Source organism: Lithobates pipiens, unplaced genomic scaffold (genome assembly GCF_037356315.1).
Source record: "Lithobates pipiens isolate NorthernLeopardFrog02 unplaced genomic scaffold, aLitPip1_a1.2 Scaffold_61, whole genome shotgun sequence".
Taxonomy (NCBI): domain Eukaryota; kingdom Metazoa; phylum Chordata; class Amphibia; order Anura; family Ranidae; genus Lithobates; species Lithobates pipiens.
Window position 1 is genome coordinate 3039864 of NW_027507883.1, and position 10195 is coordinate 3050058.

The window sequence follows — 10195 nt, forward strand, 5'->3', positions numbered from 1 at the left end:
CTTCCCCCGTCCTCCCTTTTGACTATGCCTTGTCTCCTTACTAGCCTTTGGGACCCAGAAGAGCCCCAGGGTTCTGGACACGACCGGCTCATATTTTACTCTGGTTCACATAGGTCATGATAAGCTGGCTCGCTGTGGTCCCAGTTGCTCTCCATGATTACATTTGTCCGAACAGGGCTGCATTAGTTATACTGTACTACATGTCCGAGGTGGGGTTTCTCTCTTTTCTGCATGAAACTCTAGGACTCCCCTCTGAGAACCCAGAGTTATCTGGCTGCCTATTTTTTGTTACCATGTAATTGTGACCCTGGGTCATGCTGTATGGTTGACTGTTATATTTATGTTGTTCTACTTATACTTAATAAAAGAATAAAACAAAACAAAAAAAAATAAGTCAATGCCAACAACTTAAAAAAAGCCTATGGCATCGAAAAATCCCAGGCGTTCTCCCATCCAGGTACTAACCAAGTCCCAACCCTGCTTAGCCTCTGAGATCAAATGAGATTTGGCTCTTTCAGGGTGATGCAGCCATAGTAGATTTTTTCAGGCACGCTCAACCCTCTTGACAAACGCCAAGATGGTCACCTTGGGAAACAAACAAAAAAAAACAAGTCAACGCCAACAACATAAAAAGAAGCCTACCGCACCTAGTATTTCCAGACGGTCTCCCATCCAGATATTAACAAGGCGCGACCCTTTCTAGCCTCTGAGATCAGCGGAGATTGGGCGCTTTCAGGGTGATGTGCCCATAGGCAATCTCTTTGGGCACTCTCATCCCTCTTGAAAAATGCCAAGATAGTCACCCTGGGAAACAAGCGAAAAAAAACAGGTCAACGCCAACAACATAGAAAGAAGACTACGGCACCTAGTATTCCAAGGCCGTCTCCCATTCAAGTACTAACTAGGCCCAACCCTTCTTAGCCTCTGAGATCAGAAGAGATAGGGTGCTTTCAGGGTGATGCGGCTGTAAGCGATCTCTTTAGGCACTCTCAACCCTCTTGACAAATGCCAAGATGATCACTTTGGGAAACAAGCGAAAAAAACAGGTCAACACCAACAACATAAAAATAAGCCTGCGGCATCTGGAAAACCCAGGCGGTCTCCCATCCAGGTACAAACCAGGCCCAACCCTGCTTAGCCTCTGAGACCAAACGAGATTGGGCGCTTTCAGGGTGTTGTGCTCGTAGGCAATTTCTTTGTGCACTCTCAACCCTCTGGACACATGCCAAGATGGTCACCTTGGGAAACAAGGGAAAATAAAACAGGTCAACGCCGACAACATAATGAGAAGCCTACGGCACCTGGTATTCCCAAGCTGTCTCCCATCCAGGTACTAACCAGGCCCATTGCTGCTTAGCCTCAGAGATCAGATGAGATTGGACTCTTTCAGGGTGATTTGGCCGTAGGCACTCTCTTTGGGCACTCTGAAGCCTCTTGACAAAGGCCAAGATGGTCACCTTTGGAAACAAGTTAAAAAAAACAGGTCAAAGCCAACAACATAAAAAGAAGCCTACGGCATCCAGTATTCCCAGGCGATCTCCCAATCAAGACACTAACCAGACCAGATCCTTCTATGGCACCTGGTCTTCCCAGGCAGTCTCCCATCCAGGTACAAACCAGGCCTGACGCTGCTTAGCCTCTGAAATCAGACAAGATCGGGTGCTTTCAGGTTGATGTGGCCGTAAGCATTCTCTTCAAGACACGCCCAACCCTCTTGACAAACGCCAAGATGGTCGCCTTGAGAAACAAGCAAAAAAAACAGGTCAAAGCCAACAACATAAAAAGAAGCCTATGGGCTTACAGCGGACCCTAAGAGATGGGACCCACTAGCTCTGTCATGGTTCGGACGCTGTAATATGAACGCAATGCCACGACATCTGTATCTACTACAAGCCTTACCTATCAAAATACCCCAGACTTTCTTTCATGCTGTTCGCTCAATCTTTATCAAGTTCCTCTGGCGCGGAAAACATATGCGTATTGGTAGGGCAATGCTGTTGCGACCGAAATTGCGGGGAGGTATTGGCTTCCCGGACCCTGCTCTATATTACACAGCGACGCACATGACACCGGTGGTTGACTGGTGCTGGTGTTCTGCCATATACTGTCCGGCCATGATATAGTGTCTGCGCCGTACTGCGCATGCCCAGTACGGAGCAGACGAAGCTTCGGAAAATCTCCGAAGCCGAACGGTAGCCCCACCATCCAAGCGGACATAGGGTTGTGAATATTAGAGGGCCCCTCGCAGGCGAGCTTCGCTCGCCACGCTTCGGGCTCGGCCTCACTGCGCTCGGCTCTTTTATATTCTTACTCTATGTCCACTTGGATAGTGGGGATAGAACCTGGACTCAGTGCGCAGGCGCCGTTCATGCTCGGCAATTTTCGGAATCTGTGTTGCTGTGTACTGCGCATGCGCAGCACACAGCGGACACTATCCGATGGGGGACCATATGTGATAAGACACCGGCATGGGGAACTGAAGCTAAGGGTCAAGCTAGAGCAGGAGATGGTGCGGGTTCCACTGACTGGTCTGCCTTGGGCGGGGAGGCCATTGGAGCCCTGTGTGACTACTCACCCGTTAATTGGCCCCTCGCTCGCCGAGATGGATAGTTTTTTTCACCTTTCCCACCTGACTAACTTTCCTTCTCCTATGACCCCAATTATTGGACATTCTAGATTCCCTCCGGGCCTGTCTGACCAGGCCTTTACCAGGCAAGCCCCCCGAAAGGGCTTCTGAGAGCAGCCCTATTTCTTGGACCCACGGGCTTGATTCCCATGGGGACCATACTGCTAGAGCAAGTACCTGTTGCATTGGATAGCTGGAGAGCTAGACAGCTAATCCATTTCCTCGGATCACTACCTAACCATTCGTTCTTCTCTAGACAATTCCACCCCTTCGAGGAACTTTGCCTGGATGATTGCCCAGTTCGTGGTTTCCTCTCTAGGTCCTACCAAATCCTGACAGATGCACAATCCTCCACGGATCCACCCTTCCTAGCTAAATGGAAAAGGGACTTACAAACTACATTCTCCAAACCACAGAAGGACAGAATACTCTTTTTCGCCCATAAGTCGTCACTCTGCAGTAAATATCAGGAGATCTCATATAAGCTGATCACACGCTGGTATCGTACACCGGTGGTGTTGGCCAAAATATTCCCCGGTCAATCTGACCGCTGCTGTCGATGTGGGCAACAGGCTGGCACCATTCTCCACATTTTCTGGGAATGCCCTAAATTACAAACATTCTGGCAGCCTGTCCTGAGACTCATCCACAAGTTCACAGACATTTCCTTAGCCAATGATCCCACAGCAGTTCTTCTCAATCTAACTCCTATGTCGAGAAAGCGTTATCATAAGTCCATCTCCTCAATGCAGCTAGGGCCTGTATCCCAAGTCAGTGGAAAGAGCAATCTGCTCCAATGGTGACCCAGTGGTTCGCAAGGGTAAATGATATTGAACGAATGGAAGACCTGACTGCCACAATGAGGGATAAAACGGAGGAGCATGGGAACAGATGGTTCTACTGGACCCAGTTTCGCTTTTCGGAAGAATACCTCCGCGAGACATAGTAAGCTCATGGTGATCGTTGGAGATCGCTGTTCCAAACGTTGGACAGCTGATGAGCTGGTGAGCCGAGGGTGTCTCTTGCTCCCTGGGAGGGGACCCCATCCTATCCACTCTACCCACGACACCCCCTTACCCCTTCTTTTCCTTTTCTGCCATTTCCTTCCCCAATCTTCTCTTTCCCCTTCTCCCTCCTTTCAGTTCTACTATTTCCCTTCTTAACTCAAAAAAGGGAAAAGAAAATGGTATGTTCCGACCCCATTTGACTACTACACAATACTCTTCCCCTATCTATGGATATCTAAACTCTTCGAGGATAGCAGGGCTAGTATCAATAATATTTTAAGTGGTAGAGGATCCCAACGAGATGGAGCTTTAATCTCATCTTGATATGACCGCAAAGCTGTACACATGCTATTCTCCTCTGACTTCTTACCATTGGCTCTGATATCCATGCAATATGATCGTTTGTTTGTAACTATTTGTATCACACATTCTGTGAAGTTGCCTTTGCATTGTATGTTGCATACTACTAAATAAAAAAAATAAAAAAAAAGAAGCCTATGGCACCTGGTATTCCCAGGCAGTCTCCCATCCAGGTACTGTTTAGCGTACTGTTTAGCATCCGAGATCAGACGAGATTGGGTGCTTTCAGGGTGATGGGGCCATAGGTAATCTCTTCGGGCACTCTCAACCCTCTTGACATACGCCAAGATGGTCACCTTGGGAAACAAGTGAAAAAAAAAACAGGTCAAGGCCAACAACATAAAAAGAAGCCTACAGCACCTAGTATTCCCAGGTGGTCTCCAATCCAGGTACTAGCAAGGCCCAACCCTGTTTAGCTTCTGAGATCAGAGGAGATCGGGTGCTTTCAGGGTTATGTGCCCATAGGCAATCTCTTTGGGCATTCTCAACCCTCTTGACAAATGCCAAGATAGTCACCTTGAGATACAAGCGATAAAAAACAGGTCAATGTCAACAACATAAAAAGAAGAATACGGCACCTGGTATTCCAACGCCATCTCCCATCCAGGTACTAACTAGGCCCAACCCTTCTTAGCCTCAGAGAAGAGAAGAGATAGGGCTCTTTCAGGGTGATGCTGCTGTAAGCGATCTCTTTGGGCACTCTCAACCCTCTTGACAAATGCCAAGATGGTCACCTTGGGAAACAAGCAAAAAAAAAAAAACGAATCAACGCCAACAACATAAAAAGAAGCCTACAATAACTGGTATTCCCTGGTGGTCTCCCATCCAGGTACTAACCAGGCCCGACTCTTCTTAGCCTCCAAGATCAGACGAGATTGGGTGCTTTCAGAGTGATGTGGCCATAGGCAAACTCTTCAGGCACTCTCAACCCTCTTGACAAACACCAAGATGGTCACTTTGGGAAACAAGCGAAAAAAAAACAGGTCAACGCCAACAACATAAAAAGAAGTCTACGACACCTGGTATTCCCAGGCGGTTTCCCATCCAGGTACTAACAAGGCTCGACTCTTCTTAGGCTCCAACATCAAACGAGATCGGGTGCTTTCAGGGTGATGTGCCCGTAGGCAATCTCTTCAGGCACTTTCAACCCTCTTGACAAAAGCCAAGATGGTCACCTTGGGAAACAAGTGGAAAAAAAAACAGGTCAAGGCCAACAACATAAAAGGAAGCCTACAGCACCTAGTATTCCCAGGTGGTCTCCAATCCAGGTACTAGCAAGGCCCAACCCTGTTTACCTTCTGAGATCAGAGGAGATCGGGCGCTTTCAGGGTTATGTGCCCATAGGCAATCTCTTTGGGCATTCTCAACCCTCTTGACAAATGCCAAGATAGTCACCTTGAGACACAAGCGAAAAAAAACAGGTCAATTTCAACAACATAAAAAGAAGAATACGGCACCTGGTATTCCAACGCCATCTCCCATCCAGGTACCCACTAGGCCCAACCCTTCTTAGCCTCAGAGAAGAGAAGAGATAGGGCTCTTTCAGGGTGATGCTGCTGTAAGTGATCTCTTTGGGCACTCTCAACCCTCTTGTCAAATGCCAAGATGGTCACCTTGGGAAACAAGCAAAAAAAAAAAAAACGAATCAACGCCAACAACATAAAAAGAAGCCTACAATAACTGGTATTCCCAGGTGGTCTCCCATCCAGGTACTAACAAGGCTCGACTCTTCTTAGGCTCCAACATCAAACGAGATCGGGTGCTTTCAGGGTGATGTGCCCGTAGGCAATCTCTTCAGGCACTTTCAACCCTCTTGACAAAAGCCAAGATGGTCACCTTGGGAAACAAGTGGAAAAAAAAACAGGTCAAGGCCAACAACATAAAAGGAAGCCTACAGCACCTAGTATTCCCAGGTGGTCTCCAATCCAGGTACTAGCAAGGCCCAACCCTGTTTACCTTCTGAGATCAGAGGAGATCGGGCGCTTTCAGGGTTATGTGCCCATAGGCAATCTCTTTGGGCATTCTCAACCCTCTTGACAAATGCCAAGATAGTCACCTTGAGACACAAGCGAAAAAAAACAGGTCAATTTCAACAACATAAAAAGAAGAATACGGCACCTGGTATTCCAACGCCATCTCCCATCCAGGTACCCACTAGGCCCAACCCTTCTTAGCCTCAGAGAAGAGAAGAGATAGGGCTCTTTCAGGGTGATGCTGCTGTAAGTGATCTCTTTGGGCACTCTCAACCCTCTTGTCAAATGCCAAGATGGTCACCTTGGGAAACAAGCAAAAAAAAAAAAAACGAATCAACGCCAACAACATAAAAAGAAGCCTACAATAACTGGTATTCCCAGGTGGTCTCCCATCCAGGTACTAACCAGGCCCGACTCTTCTTAGCCTCCAAGATCAGACGAGATTGGGTGCTTTCAGAGTGATGTGGCCATGGGCAATCTCTTCAGGCACTCTCAACCCATCTTGGCCTTTGTCAAGAGGCTTCAGAGTGCCCAAAGAGAGTGCCTACGGCCAAATCACTATACTATATATCTATATCTATAATAATAAATAGAAAGGCCAGTATGGTGGCCTGAAATTATGGGTGGAGCCCGGTGGTATATAAGCAGCCGTTCGCCCATCCTTCCTCGTCGGTTCCAGTGCGCGATATCTGATACGTCAGATATCAAGGGCCGACTATCCAGACCAGACGCAGTGAGCCTGTTCGTCAGCTCCCGCGTTATTCGTCTCCAATTTTTTGACAAACCGTCTCTCATCCATCAGCATCCGTAGGTTTTCGCCGTCGGAGTGTCGTTGTACCCGTCGAATTTGTCGCTACGCCTCGGGCCGGCTGTCGCAGGTAGGGCTTCGGCACCCTCTTTTCATTATGTTTTCGATGTACCGTCATCATGCTTATACTCACGAGCCGCTCGGTCCTTTCATATCGAATGTTTTCGGTGGCCCGCTCGGTCCTTTCATATCGAATGTTTTCGGTGGCCCTTTCATATCGATGTAGTCGTTATCATCATTCGACACGTTCGATTTCGCCACGTCAGGCGATTCATTCGCAGGTACAGCAGTCGAAACCGTTCGACTGCCCGAGCATTTCTATTTGTAGCGGTCGAATCGTTCGACTCACAGCCGACTGCTTGTTACGACAAGGCAAACAGTCCGCACGTTTCGCTTGGTCTACTCCAGTTCGAATATGTCTCTTCATTCATGCAATTGTGTTATGTGTCTCATTTTTCATCTCATTTCATTCATTTCAGTCCCAGTCATTTCTACTGTCTCAAAATCATTTCTGTCACTAGTCGCGCTCCGGCGCGAATCCTGTCGCACCTCCGGTGCACCGATTCGCTTTGAAGTGCCCCAGGGTTCGGCCTCATTTCTGTACATGCTCCAGAGACTGAATCACTCGCAGGATCACGCACGGTCCCCGATTCTTGTCTTTGTCATGGCATACCATTTCTGTCACTTATTACGCTCCAAATCGAGTCTTGTCGCATTTCTCTATGCACTGATTCGTCCTGGTGCGCCCAGCTGCTACGCCTCATTTCGGTACATGCCCCAGAGACGGATTCTCTTGTAAACCTACAGATCAGTCCTTGAATCCTGTCTCTGTCATGGGACATCATTTCTGTCACTTATTATACTCCAATTCGAATCCTGTCGCATATTGTTATGCACCGATTCATTCTGGTGTGCCCAGCTGCTACGCCTCATTTCAGTACATGCGCCAGAGACGGATTCTTTGTTGCTACCATCAGTCCAGTCGTTGATTCCTGTCTCTGTCATGGGATATCATTTCTGTCACTTATTACGCTCCGATTCGAATCTTGTTGCATTTATTGGATGCACCGATTCGTCCCGGTGTGCCCAGCTGCTACGCCTCATTTCAGTACATGCTCCAAAGACAGGAGTCATCTGTTAGGTGCATGGGCTCGTCTTCTGATTCCAGTCTTTGTCATGGGTTTCATTTCATTTCACCTATCACGTTCCGGTACGAATTAATCACATTTACGATCCAATTCGTCCCGGCGTGCCCCAGGATTGGCCTCATTTCAGTACATGCTCCAGTTTCCGTTTCGTGCTCGGTCGCAAGTCTGTGGCATGGCGATTCGGATCTCTGTCATGGCAGATTTACTCATTTCACGTATCGCTTCCCGCTTCGAGTCCAGTTGATTCTTCAATGTTGGATTCCTATCGGGGGGCCCTTGCTCGTCAGCCTCATTTCACAAAAAAAAAAAAAAAAAAAGGAAAAGAGGGGGGAAAATATATATATAATAAAGGGGGTAGGGGGGAAGAGAAGAGAAATTTCATCTGTTTCTATCATTGGTGTCATTTTCCATCTCATGTCTGAAGTCTCACCTCCACTGTTAGCTAGCCTTCATCAAGTGCGAGTCTCAAACAAAAAACTTCACCTTCATCTCCTCAGGTCAGTCGAGTTCAGTAGGTCCAGCCTGCACCTGGTCGGACGGTGCCTCCTTCGGTAAGCATAAATCATCTAGGGGGAAAACGCCCTTCAGCAAGCATCCTTCCTTAAAACAGGTATTTCTGTAGGAGTCTCCAACCAGTTATAATCCATGTCACCCCTTGTAGGTCCGTATTAGGAGAAAACCCGGATCAGAGGGCGTAGCCTCATCAGACCCACGTTCTGTTACCATGTCCCAGGCTGACAGCGAGGACCTCACGGCTCCATTATCCCCATCCGTTTCAGAAAATGGCAGTCAAAGGGCCTTCAGAGCATGGACCATTCCCAGGCTGACAGCCGAGCTGAGACGCAGGGGCGTCCCCTTTCCAGCAACAGCCAGAAAGGCAGAGCTTTTCCGGCTCCTGTTTCCTCCCCCCGCGGTGGTGGAGGCTTCGGCTCAGCAGGCCTCATTGGGCTCCATCGCTTCCTCTATCTCGCAGCTCCACACCCTGGTGTCGTCCCTCACTACCTCGATGTCTGATCTACAGGGCCGAGTGGCCCTCCTCGAGACCCACCCCTCTGTTTCTCCGCCAGAGCCAGCATCCCAGCCAGCTGTTAGTCTTCCCGCAGGTATCTCCGGAGGTGCACCAATAGTGTACCCATCTCATTTGGTGTCAGCAAACATCAGAAAAGATATATTAGAGGGCAAGGACGTCAACTTGGCTTCTCTTCTGATCTCGATTCACGAGCTGGCAGAGAATAAGGCGTATACTTGGGGGGACGTATCAGTGGTCCTCAAGGCCAAGGATCCCAGACTAGACAGGAAACTCTCTATCACCGAGTTTTCCCTGGCCTTCGGCATGATGAGGGATATCATTTGCTCAGCCTCCCCTGGCAGAAGGGAGGAGCTAGATCGGTACCTCCATGTGGTAGTTGACCTGGGGTACAAGTACGGCGGGTTTTCATTCTATGACTATCACCGCTCCTTTTCCGCTAGAGCAGCTGCCAGGCTCTCCCAGTTCCAGACCCCTACGGACTGGAGCACCATGGACACCGAACTGTTTTGCCCCCACTTCGCGGGGCTACGGTCCCCTCTGTGTGCAATATGCCAGTCAGCAACACATACTGCGGCCTGGTGCGCTACCTCAGTGGCAGCCTCTCCCTTCGACGGTCCATCTACCTCGGGTACCGCTCAGAGCCTGCAAGCACCAGCTCGCCCGCCACAGACCGATAAGCTAGGGCGCCCAGTTAAGACCATGGGCGGTGCTCCGATCTGCAACAACTACAACAGCGGGTCGTGTAACTTCAGTCAGTGTAGGCTGCTCCATGTGTGCACCCAGTGCCATAGAGCTCACCCCCGGCTCATGTGTGAGGTCAAGCAGCTCAAAAGGTCCTGACTGAGCCGGCTCAATGTCGCATGGCTTAGTGTCTACCTTTCCAGTCATCCTACCCCCTCACTGTCCACCTTCCTCGTCCAGGGCTTCACAGACGGCTTTCACACTGGACTTGTCTCTCTCCCTCACTGCACGCATGAATGCCAGAACCTACGGTCAGCAGCCACGGATGAACTAGCCATCGACCAACTACTGCAATCTGAGCTAGATCAGGACTTTGTCATCGGCCCTTTTGAACAGCCCCCTTTCAGCACCTGGCGAGTCAGCCCTATTGGGCTTGTCAAGGGCAAGTTCTCTAATAAACTCAGATTGGTTTATGATTTGTCAGCGCCTCATTCCTCCACGGTTCCCAGCCTCAATTCCCTTATTCCCTCTGAGGAATTCTCCCTTAAATATGCATCAGTAG

General features: G+C 49.1%; 6 pseudogenes; all 6 read right to left on the reverse strand.

Moving 5' to 3' along the window:
- Positions 1-1289: 1289 nt before the first annotated feature.
- LOC143958794 (5S ribosomal RNA) lies at positions 1290-1408 on the reverse strand (annotated as a pseudogene).
- Positions 1409-4341: 2933 nt separating this feature from the next.
- On the reverse strand, positions 4342-4460 carry LOC143958486 (5S ribosomal RNA; annotated as a pseudogene).
- A 321-nt stretch (positions 4461-4781) lies between these two features.
- LOC143958325 (5S ribosomal RNA) lies at positions 4782-4900 on the reverse strand (annotated as a pseudogene).
- A 320-nt stretch (positions 4901-5220) lies between these two features.
- LOC143958652 (5S ribosomal RNA) lies at positions 5221-5339 on the reverse strand (annotated as a pseudogene).
- Positions 5340-5881: 542 nt separating this feature from the next.
- On the reverse strand, positions 5882-6000 carry LOC143958654 (5S ribosomal RNA; annotated as a pseudogene).
- Positions 6001-6322: 322 nt separating this feature from the next.
- LOC143958358 (5S ribosomal RNA) lies at positions 6323-6441 on the reverse strand (annotated as a pseudogene).
- Between the last annotated feature and the right edge of the window lie 3754 nt (positions 6442-10195).